The sequence below is a fragment of the Vombatus ursinus genome, unplaced genomic scaffold, assembly GCF_900497805.2.
Source record: "Vombatus ursinus unplaced genomic scaffold, bare-nosed wombat genome assembly UNPS02014799.1, whole genome shotgun sequence".
NCBI classification, from domain to species: domain Eukaryota; kingdom Metazoa; phylum Chordata; class Mammalia; order Diprotodontia; family Vombatidae; genus Vombatus; species Vombatus ursinus.
Genome location: NW_020954577.1, coordinates 39,800,802 through 39,811,601, shown reverse-complemented (window position 1 = coordinate 39,811,601; position 10,800 = coordinate 39,800,802). Strand labels below are relative to the sequence as shown.

Below are 10,800 nucleotides of genomic sequence, written 5' to 3'. Positions count from 1 at the left end.
TTCTTCCCTCCCTTCTTCCTTTCTGCCTTCCTCTCTCCCTCCCTCCCACCTTCCCCTTTTTCCTTCCTTCCTTCCTTTCTTTCTTCCTTCCTTCCTTCCTTCCTTCCTTCCTTCCTTCTTTTCTCTTTCTTTTTTTTTAATTAGGAAGTTAACAAACAAATATTTCCATATACAAACAAAACAGGATTTTATAAAGAATTGTGAATTTCTGTGGGGAGAGGGGATGTTAATAGATACATAATGACCTAAAGCATCCACCTCTTTTTCCCTAGCACTTCTTGATCCTGTCTGATCTTTGTGGTAGAATCAAGTAGAGATGGATCTGCCTAGCCCATTGACTGTTGTTTCAAAATGGTGCTCACCCCCATAATAGAAAGGGTTTCTCTCTTTGATTCTTTAACCTTGGACTCAGAGAAGCAAGTTAAAGACACCACTGAAAAGTATAAAAATAGACCCTAAATCTTCTCTCTCTGCTCCCTCCCTTAAACTAGCTATAGATGTTGGCTCTACCACTACTCAGGTACAAGATTATTCCTTATGTATAAAACAAAGAATAGTTAGCACTAAAGCTCTGCTGACCAAGAGTCTATGGAAGGTCACTAGTCATGCCAATGACCATGGTCTGTGCACACAGACTCTGGTATTAAGAAGAGAAAAGACTGCTTAGTTACTTTTGAGCCTTCTCTAAATTACAACTTTTCTTTATAAAAGGGAAATGTTGGACCAGGGCTGAGGTGGGAACAAAGGATAGGAGGAACTCAGGCTCCATCCCTGACTTTTATGCTTTAGCTATGGATCAGCATATGAAGGCTCTTCACCTTTACACCACCTCTCAACCAAGGAAAATATTGACTATAAAATCCAGGAAGATCCAAGTACCCTCTAGCTATGTAAGTCTTATACAATCACAAGACAAAATCCCCTCCCCGCCATGCAAGTTTCCTTGCAACCTGATTTTAAAGGAGTTAGTCATAGATAAACTATTAATTCTCCAGTTAAGGAATGGGGTTGTAGAAATGGTTTTTAGCAATCTTTAATTTCAGGAATGTTCTAGTCAGTCAAGTATCTTTCAGGGCTCTCATATAACTTAAAATGACTTATTTCTTTCATAATATTAATTCTGATTTTATTTCTCAAAAGAGGCACTAAAAAAATGCTTTCTTAACTACCTGTAATCCTAGTGATCTTTCCCTGGGATGATATTAATATGCTAATCACATGAGAGGTGTGGCAGACCAAACCTGAGATTTCATTAGTGAAGAGCGTCTTCCAAATGAGGAAATTTCCTCCTTGGATGCAGAGCTTCCTTCTGCAACATAGAGTCATAAAGGATTCCCTGGGGCAATAGAAAGTTTAAGGCATTTGTCCAAGGTCACATAGTAGGTGTCAGAGAGACAGTTAGATCTCAGGTCTCTCTAGGTAGCTTGTCCCACTGGACATTGGGTCAGGAAGACCTAAATTCAAATCTAGCCTCAGATACTTACTGTGTAACCTTGGGTAAGTCAGCCTCTGTCTGCCTCAGTTTCTCAATTTTTAAAATGGGGGGCACAAAAGTGCCAATTTCACAGTGTTATTTTGAGATAACCAAATGAGATAAAGTATGGAAAGCATTTTACATGTATGCTCTATAAATGCTAGTTATTAGTATTATTATTCCTAAACAAATAATTTCAACATGTTGCCTCTCAATGATAAGAACAAAAAGGTATTTTGTATAGCACTTTAAGGTTTGCACAATGTTTTACAAACATTAGGGCAAATAATTGTTGACAAATCCCTAAGAAAGAACTTCCAATTAGAAAACATGAATTCTGCTAATATTATTTTCCTCCCTGAGGAATAATACTTAAACTTACTAAGGTGTTCCATTTAAAATTTTAACATCTGGCTTTGACACCTACTATTAATTTATAATCTTGAGGAAGAAAAGTATCTTTACCTGATTGGCAGCCTAGAGCTGAATTCTTATGAAAAAATAAATATTTTATGAAAAACTTTAAAAAAAAAGTAAGAGTTTGCCAAATCTTTATAAGAAGATGCATCACCATCTCTCTCAAGATGCCTCAAGGAAAGTGTTATTGAGACAACACCAGTAAAGCTAACAAACACCTGCAAATGCTAATACCTAGAATGCTAACACCTGTAAAGTCCCTTGTCATGGCAAAGAAACTACAAACACCAACTATTATTATTATTAGTCATTAAAAGCATGCTTAGGCTTTTATTCCACTTGGTAACACCCAGGTTAAATTGAACAGTTTATACATGTTAAGTTGATCAATCCCATTTATTGCTTCTAACTGAGCTTCTAATATTATCTTTTTTTTAATCCAAGATAAAACCTCTGCCACCAAACTCATTTGAATTTAATTTAGCACCCCACTTCAGTTTTAGTAATTTTGTTCCTTTTTCTCCCACCATCTTCTTCAAACTGTTTTTCTAAGAACCTCATTACCCAAGCTCTCAGAAGTCTTTCTATTAAAAATAGCTCAAGGTCAGATACTCTTCCCCTTTTCTTCTTTTTTTTTTTTCCAAAAATGACAAACCTAAAATGTGAATTAGAAAAGACACATGTGCCTGAAAGGAACCTATTTAAATAGTTTCCCGAATCAGAGGATTTCCATTCTTTCCATTACTCTGAACTTTGACATATAGCATGAAGCTTATTTCTGTGTAAGATTACCCCATGACCTCGTCAGGGTCAGAGAACCTCGGTAACAAAAAAGAGCAATTTTTTTTTTCTAAATTAGCTCTTAACATAGCATCTACAATATTAATAGCAAGGATTTATTTTGTGGACGATCTATTATAACCCAATCATGTCCTGCCAGTACCCACTAACCCTAATGTCTCCCATCAGACAATAAAGTTTCTAAATGTATAAGTACTTAGAAATTTTGTGTAAGTTTTTGATAATTTTTTTTAGTACTCCACCTTTACCCAATTCCCCATCCTTTTTTCTCCATTAGACAATCAGAAAGTCATAATGCTTTTCCCAGATGCATCAGTCTGGTACAATGTTTCTCAGCTTACAAAATACCAAGGAAAGAGGAAATATTTCAATTCTTTATTGAAGACAATGAAACAGAGGGGTACCTGGGGGTGGGGGGTAAAGGAGGAGGGGCAGGATGTAGAGAGAAAGGAGAAAAGGCCAAGGCCAGATGTGTTGCTGTTGTTCTAATTAGTGTTTTTAAGAAGTAAGGGCCTTTGGTTGTAAAAGTTTTGCCTGTGGGACACTAGGTTGGGAAACACTGTCAAATCTAAGAATTCTCAGCATTTGGTGACTTGTCATCCCTGTCATTGTCCAATTGTATAGTGCTCTCTGCTCCGCCCCAAAAGACCTACATTTTAGTAGAGAAATTTAAAATCAATTTTAAGATTTAAAAAATTTTTATATCCCTGGAGATAATTGGATAGGTCCCAAAATGGGTCCCAAAATAAAATGATAGGTCCCAAACAATCATACTTAGGCTCATAGATAACACTTTAGGGTTAAAATAATAATAATAGTTAACATTTATATAGCACTTTAAGGTTTTCAGAAAGCTTTATAAGTGTAATAGTAACTATAGTCATTAATAGCTTTCAAGTTTGCAAAGTACTTACAGGCATTATCTCAGGTTATCCTCATAACAACCCTGTGAGGTAGGTGCTATAATTATTCCCATTTTAGCAGTGAGGAAACTGAGGCAAACAAAGGTTAGGTGACTTGCCCAACCTCACATAGATAGTAAGTATTTGAGGCTTAATTTGAACTCAGATCTTCCTTACTCCAGATCTAGCTCTCTATCCACTTTGCCACCTAAAAGAGGCTTTGGAGAATATCTAGTCCAATTCTCTCCTTTTACAAATTCAAAACCTGAGACCAAGAGTTGATGTATCTTTCCCATGGTGATATTATAAGTAATGAACAATTGAAAAGGCAGGATTCAAACTCAAGTCTTCTCTCTCCAGATACAGAACATTTTTGTCCGCTAGGCTAGGTTCATAGATTGAGAGCTGGTAAAGGACCTAGTGGCACTTGATAAATACTTACGGAATTGAATTTTGGTCTTAGCCAACTCCAACTGGATCAAAGGATAATAGATTTATTTAGAGCTGGAAGGAACTATAGAGGTTATGGAATCTAACTGATTCATTTTGCAGATGAGAGAAATGAGTCCCAGTGACTTGCCTATGGTCATTTAACTACCAAGTGTCCGAGGTGAGATTCAAACCCAGGTTTTCCTGATTCCAAGGCCAGTGATCTAGCTTCTACCCCTTGACATAATTAATTTCAGGTCAGCCACAATTGCCTGTCTTACCTAAGAGAGGTGGGAAGTGTCCTGATAGGGAAGGAAGTCTTCAGTCAGATCTCCCTAGACTTCAAGATCTGCCAGCATGAATTCCAGTGGGTGGCTTGTCAACAAGACTTCCCAGCTAGTAATCCCTAAAGTTCTCCACTCCCATCACAAACTGAAAAGATTGGGAGCTACCTTGGACTGTTTCAGAACAAGGACTGGGGATAACTCATCTAATCAATATAAAATGATCCAAGTTGTTATTTTCCTTTACCTTGGTCCTTTCATATTAGAAATTTTTAAATGAGGCTTTTAAATCCCCTCTCTTGCAGCACTTCTCCACACAGGGTGCAGAAATGAAAACCACAGGCACCTGGTCCAACCACCTCCCACACTCTCCTCCTGGAGCCCAGCTTACCTATATGTTGGGTTGGCTCCAAGGTAAGAAGTCCAGTCCTGTAACTGGGAAACTATGTAATTGCTACCAGGGCCTTAACAACACCCATGGAAATTATACAGTGGGTCCTTATTTCTTTGGTTGCAGAAGACACCTGAGGACACAAATAGTCCCTATGAAATATCTTGGGCATCTCACTTCCTCTCAGGCCTCAGTTTTCTCACCTGTAGAATTGGAGAGTTAGTTTAATTAGATGTCCCTGCCAACTCTGGAGGAATGACCTCAGGACCTGGATGATGGGCATAAAATTGCTACTTGGAGAGAGCCCCTTTGAAATTCAGAGAAGTCCTTCCTTTTTTCAACACATAACCATTGGAGGCATCCTCACCTCACCTTTGTCTTAACCTTTTCTTAGAAAAGGAAGGTCAGAGAAGCAGGGTTAAATATGATCATTTGAAAATCTATACTCTCAAATGAATCTGGGTCTGCGAATTGTGAGTTGTGCCATTCCTCATTTAGCTTTAGACCCTTTTCCCACCCAACAACAACAACAAAATTGGAGGAAGGGAATGGAATGAGGGAGGGAGAAGGCAATGGAAAGAATGCTTAACTTAAAGAGTCATTAGCCCGAGTTCAAATCCCACCTGTCACTTCCTAGCTGAGTGACTTTGGACAAGTCACTTAACTTCTGTGGGCCTCAGTTTCCTCATATGTAAAATGAAGGAATTGGATTAGATGTCCTCTGTGGCCCATTCTAGTTCTAGATTTAAGATGCTGTGATGCTAAAAAAAAAAAAAAGGGAAGGGGGACTGGGGAGAGCAGGGATTATTCTTTGTTTAAGGGAATTTGAGACAATTGTAAAGCCTGTCTTTTGTGTTAGGACATTCCTCCTTAGTTTTTGCTGATTATATGCACTATTATTTTTCTGACGCAGTGTCACAAATTCTTGTAAGAATTTTTTGAGGTTTAGGTTTGACAAAAGGGCTGGCTTTCCTTCTTATCCTGCCCAAACTACTTATATTAGTGAAATTGCCTGAATAATAGTTTGCCTTAAAAAAAAAAAAAAGCTCCCATTGTGTTTTTAAATGTTGAAAAGCAACTACTGGAAATACAACATTTCTAAACATAAGCATATTCTGAGAAGGAGCAAAGGACCAGGAATCAGTGAATGGAATGTGGACTGAAGCCTGGCCAGCCACTAACAGGTTGTGAATGTAAATCATGCTGGCCTAAGGGTCCTTAGCTGTAAATGGTGAAAGGGAGAGTTTCGATGACATCTGCAGAGGGTCCTTTTTAGAGATAAAACTGAAATTCTATGCTGCACATAACCAAGCATGCTCAAGGGGGAGAGGGAGAGCTAGTTTGCTAGATAGGCATTGTTTTGGGGTTTGTTACTGCCTCTGGGCTTCCTCCCTAGGGACCACGTCCCTGACCACACCATCCCGCCTCCACCAAGCAACAGGCTCTGCAAAGGAAGCAAAGCTGCTTCACGGGGGATCAGAAAAAGCACTTCGTTTGGGAGTTCCATTCCCTGTGCTTTTCCTGCTCACCCCCTTTTCTCACATACAAAAAGGGGGGAATCAGCCTGATGCAGTGGAGAGTGGGCTGAATTTGAGACTCAGAGAACCTAGATGTGTCTCTTGACTGTGGGAACTTGGGCAAGTCATATAACTCCTCTGAGCCTCAATTTCCTCATCTGAAAATTGGAGAGGAGAGAATGTTCTTCATAGGGTGTATTTTGAAGATCAAATGAGATAAGAGATGTCAAGCCCTTTGCAAGTTTTTAAGGCATTCTGTAAATGTCAGCTATTACTATAATTGTCATAGTAAAGAATGGAGTGGACAGACCATTTGGAGCTTGGAGTCTGAATCACAGAATTTCAGGGTTAGCAGGGACCTCAAAGGCCATTTAGGCTAAATAACCCATGCCTACCAAAAATTCTCTACACCATCCCCAGTAAGTATTCAAGTAGCTTGTACTTAAAGGCCCAGAGGGATTGGTTGAAGGTACTCCAGTCCTTATACTGCCTCTGATACTTACTGGTTCATGATTTTACCTCTCTGACCTTATTTCCTTATCTATAAAATGGGGATAAAGAAACCTGAAGGACTTCACCTCAGGATTGTTTGTGAAGACCAAAATAATTATTTTAAATGCTTTATAAGCCAGGCAGTAGAACCTGGATTCGCAGCTAAACTCCCCACCCCACCTCCACTTGCTAGTTGTATGGTCCTATGCAAGTCTGTTAAACGCTCTTGGACTCAATTTCCTTGTCTGCAAAATGAAGGGGCTGGCCTCCGAGATATCTAAGGCCCCTTCTAGCTCTAAAGAAATCTGCTTTCATGAATCAGCCGTGGTCTGGGCATGTCCTCACAGGCAGAGTGGGGTGGCTATTTCAGGATGACTAAAGCCAAAATTCAATCAATCATCATTCATTAAGTGCCTATAGTGTAGCCGGCACTGTCCTAGGTGCTAGAAAGCGTTAGTAGCTGATACTACCGGTTAACTTATTTAAAGGTGATAGATAACAGAAAGACAGTATAAACGTGGGGCCTAAGCAGGTAAAAATGGAGGTTTAGGCAAATATTTGAGTAACTCAGGCCTTACTTACTTCCTGCCTTTTCTTCAATTTATCTAGGTTATTTAGAATCAACCCTGGATGGGAGGGGCTTAAGATGGTTACACAGAAACCCTGACGGAACAGATTAGGTTTATATGTGCAGGAAATACACTGGGAGAAGACAGAGCAAGTGGGAATTCCCCTTTCCCCACTTCTTTGGGTCTCCTGGAGCTCACAGCATCTCTGGCAGACAAGCAGCATGGAAATGCCTAGGCAATCAGATGGAAGGAAATCACTTTCAGGGGTTCTCCCTGGGACGGAAGGAGGGCAACCACGGAATTCCTCTAAGGAGGCCTAGGGAATGTGGCTTTCTCTTCCAGAAGGGCTAAGGGCGTGCTGGCACGGGGCCAGGAAAGGAGGAGGGGAGAGGAGAAGAGGTTTCCCAGGTCCTAGTTTCCCTTTAAGGTAATGGAAGTGGGGATGAGAGTGATCTCACAGGGGTCAACCAAACCAAAACCAAACCCTGAGAGGTGTGAGATGCACACAGCCCCCACCCCTCCGGGCCACCAATTATTCCTCACCTTCATGAAAAAAAAAAAACAAAAAAAAACAAAACAGCACCTGGCTCTCCGGGGGTTGGAAGAGGGAGGGAGGGGAGCCTCCCCTGAGCAACCGTGCCCCTAGAGGGGTGTGTGCCTCCTCCGATTCTGGGGAAGGAAGGGTTAAGCCCGGTGTTTCCCCGCCCAGGGGAGCCCAGCTCCAGGTTTCAGCTGGGGAACCCGAGCCCCGGCGGGGCCCCTGGTAGAGGGGGGCAGGTGGCAGACTAGGCGGGCAGCAGGCAGGAGGAGGAGGGGCGACTAAAGCTTTTCCTGCTGCAGCCTCGGCCACCGCCTGGTGCCATTCATGCCTTTATTCCAAGGTAGCCAGAGGTGGAGGAAGAAGAGGAAAAAGAGAAGGAGGAAGAGAAGGAAGAGGAGAAGACGACCCGGGCCGCGCCTTTTCCAATCTCAACCTGCAGCATCCTTCCCCAAGCTCCCGGTAGCAACCTGCAACTGGCGGCGGGCGCCAAAGTGGAGAGTCCCCAAAAAACCCCTCCCTCCCCCCAGTCTCGGAGATGCTGCTTGCCTGGCCGTTCACCCCCTCCCACACACACACACACACACACACACACACACACACACACACACACACACACACACACACTTCTCTTCTCGGCCACCCCACCTTTTGCCCTCCCGGTTCGGATCACTGCCTCCTCTAGCCCCTCTTTCCACTTCAGAATGCAGATCTGCATAAGCCCCAGCCCAAAACAGCAGACAAGCTGCCTTCTCCAGAAACATGCTCTTGCAGCCTAGAGGCTTTCTCTTTCCCTTCTCCCTGTCCTTTCACCCAGGTGCGATCCTCTTTAGGAGGGCTGCAGGGGGATGGCGGTGCGCTGTATCTAGCTGTAGCCCATTCTCTAGCCCACCACCCAGAGAGTTTCAGACCCTCCTCCCTCCCCGTGCCCCGCCCCGGGTGCTGGAGAACTTCCTACCCCCACCCAGCCTCATCCTCGTCCTAGAAGCTCGGAACTCCGCGTTTCCTTCTCCTTCTCCGCCTGCAGAGCCGGGCAAAGCACCTGGAGCACTGGGAGGGGACTGTGCCTGGAAACCCTGACGAGAACCGTGGGTGGGTGGGTGAGTGGGCAGGGGGATCGGGAGCCTACAAAACGAGCAGGCAAGGTGTACAGGGTGTGGAAGTGGGAGCTCTCCAAGAGGACTAGGGGTGTTTCAATATGTAAAACGCGATGATGTTTAGTCAATGAAAGGCAAGGCTTGTTTCCATGTATAATCACCCCATGCACTCACACCATCTCCACCTCTAACACCACAAGCATCATTCCCACCTCTCGTCCTATTCCTGCGGGGAGATTCTCCCCCCCTCCCCTTTAAACAGAAGGCATTATTGCCTCTATCCAAAGCATTTCTCTGGCTCCTTGGGGTCTAAAATTCGATTACTCTTAATTCCTTTATTCGTTGCTTCACAGTCCCCTTTCTCTAGCGATTTACACACACACACACACACACACACAGAGAGAGAGAGAGAGAGAGAGAGAGAGAGAGAGAGAGAGAGAGAGGGAGGCCCGCACACTTCTAACTCTACTCCCTTCCCCCCCTCCCCGCATATGAAGCGCCCTGGCACTGGTCAGCATCTTGACTTGGGCTGCCACTCAAGACTCACCCAAGCCCTCTTGCCCTCCGCCTAGCCCCAGCCTCTCCAAACCCAAAGCACTTACTTACCCCACCCCCCCTGATTTGTATTCTCGCAGTTGCCGGTGCACACACCAGCCCTGGTCCAGGCTCACAGACTCAGCGGGCCAGCCGCTACAACTTGGCTAACCAATAAATGTCGGGGAAGGGGGGAGGTTGGACTTCCCTTGGCCCAGCCCCCCCATGCCGGGTTCTGGCCGATCTCGGCCGAGGGGCTGCTTCCCAATCCCTGGCCGCCTCCTTCTTCCCTCCCACTCTCCTTCCCTTTCTCCTTCCATTCCCTCCCCCTCGGCCCCACCTCTCAGATTCTATTTTCTCTTCAGTATTATTTTGTTTTGCTCGGTCCCAAATGCAGACCTCGAGACGCCCTGCGGAGTTGAGCCTCCCTGCACTACACACGCCAGGGGGAAGGGATGCCTGCTGTATGGGGAAGGGGGGAGGGGACCACAGCGAAACTCACCAGGTAACTTACAAGGAGGGGTCCCCCGGCACCCGCAGCTCAGCCCAAAAGTTCAAGGAGTTCGCCCGGCCCCCGCACTGCCTCTCCAGTGAGCTCTCCCCGCTCCACCCCCCCGCCCCCCTTCCCCGCCATGCCCATGCCCGTATTCATCTAGGAGACGTTGAGAGAACGCCAGCCGCACTTGGCCATCCTTCCCCGCAGGATTGCGAGCCCGCGGTGGGGGCGCCCGCGAGGAGTCGGGCTGGGCGCAGCTAAAAGCAACAGGCGGCTGGATCTTACCTTGCGCCAGCACGGTGCCAGGCTAGCTGCTCCATCAGAGCGGCGCCTTGGAGAGGAGGTGGAGGAAGAGGGGAGGAGGGCACGCTGAAGGGGGGGCAGGGTACGGGGGAGGGGGGTGTGTGTGGTGCGCTTGTGCGCCTGTGTGTCTGTGGCTGCGTGGACGTGTGTGTGTGTGTGTGTGTGTGTGCAAGAGGTGGGGGGTGGAGGGGTGCGCGCGTGCAATGGCTGTCCGCCAGCCAGGCAGTCCACTGCGCCCAGGCTAGGCAGCTGGGCTTGTGGGGCCGCCGCTCGCCTCTCCTCCCTCCGCCGCCTCGGCCGAGGGCGGGCGGTGCGCGCTAGAACCGCAGGAGCATCTCGGCAGGCTGCGGAGCTGGGAGGCGGCTCCCGGGATCGCTCCTTCCAGCTACCGCCGGCTCCCGGAGCGCGCTCTGCCGCCTCCTCGGTCCTGTCGCTGTAGCTGCTGCTGCTGCTTCTGCTGCCGCTGCTGCTGCTTCTGCTGCCGCTGCTGCTTGCCGCTGCTGCAGAGTCCCGAACCAAAGAGACGACTAGAAGGAGGAGACAAAGACAGAGAGGG

At 45.7% G+C, this 10,800-nt stretch overlaps 1 protein-coding gene across 2 annotated transcripts in view; it reads right to left on the bottom strand.

Annotated features, from left to right (window-relative positions):
* The window catches only part of LRRC3B (leucine rich repeat containing 3B), a 105,202-nt gene extending 94,927 nt beyond the window's left edge, over nucleotides 1–10,275 (bottom strand). The window contains exon 1 of one of the 2 annotated variants that reach the window (XM_027872548.1): nucleotides 10,227–10,275. The gene's annotated coding sequence lies outside the window, so the exon portion shown is untranslated. Of the gene's footprint in view, nucleotides 1–9,517; nucleotides 9,585–10,226 lie in introns of those variants that run through there. The other variant, XM_027872547.1, reaches the window with a different exon arrangement.
* Nucleotides 10,276–10,800: the final 525 nt, after the last annotated feature.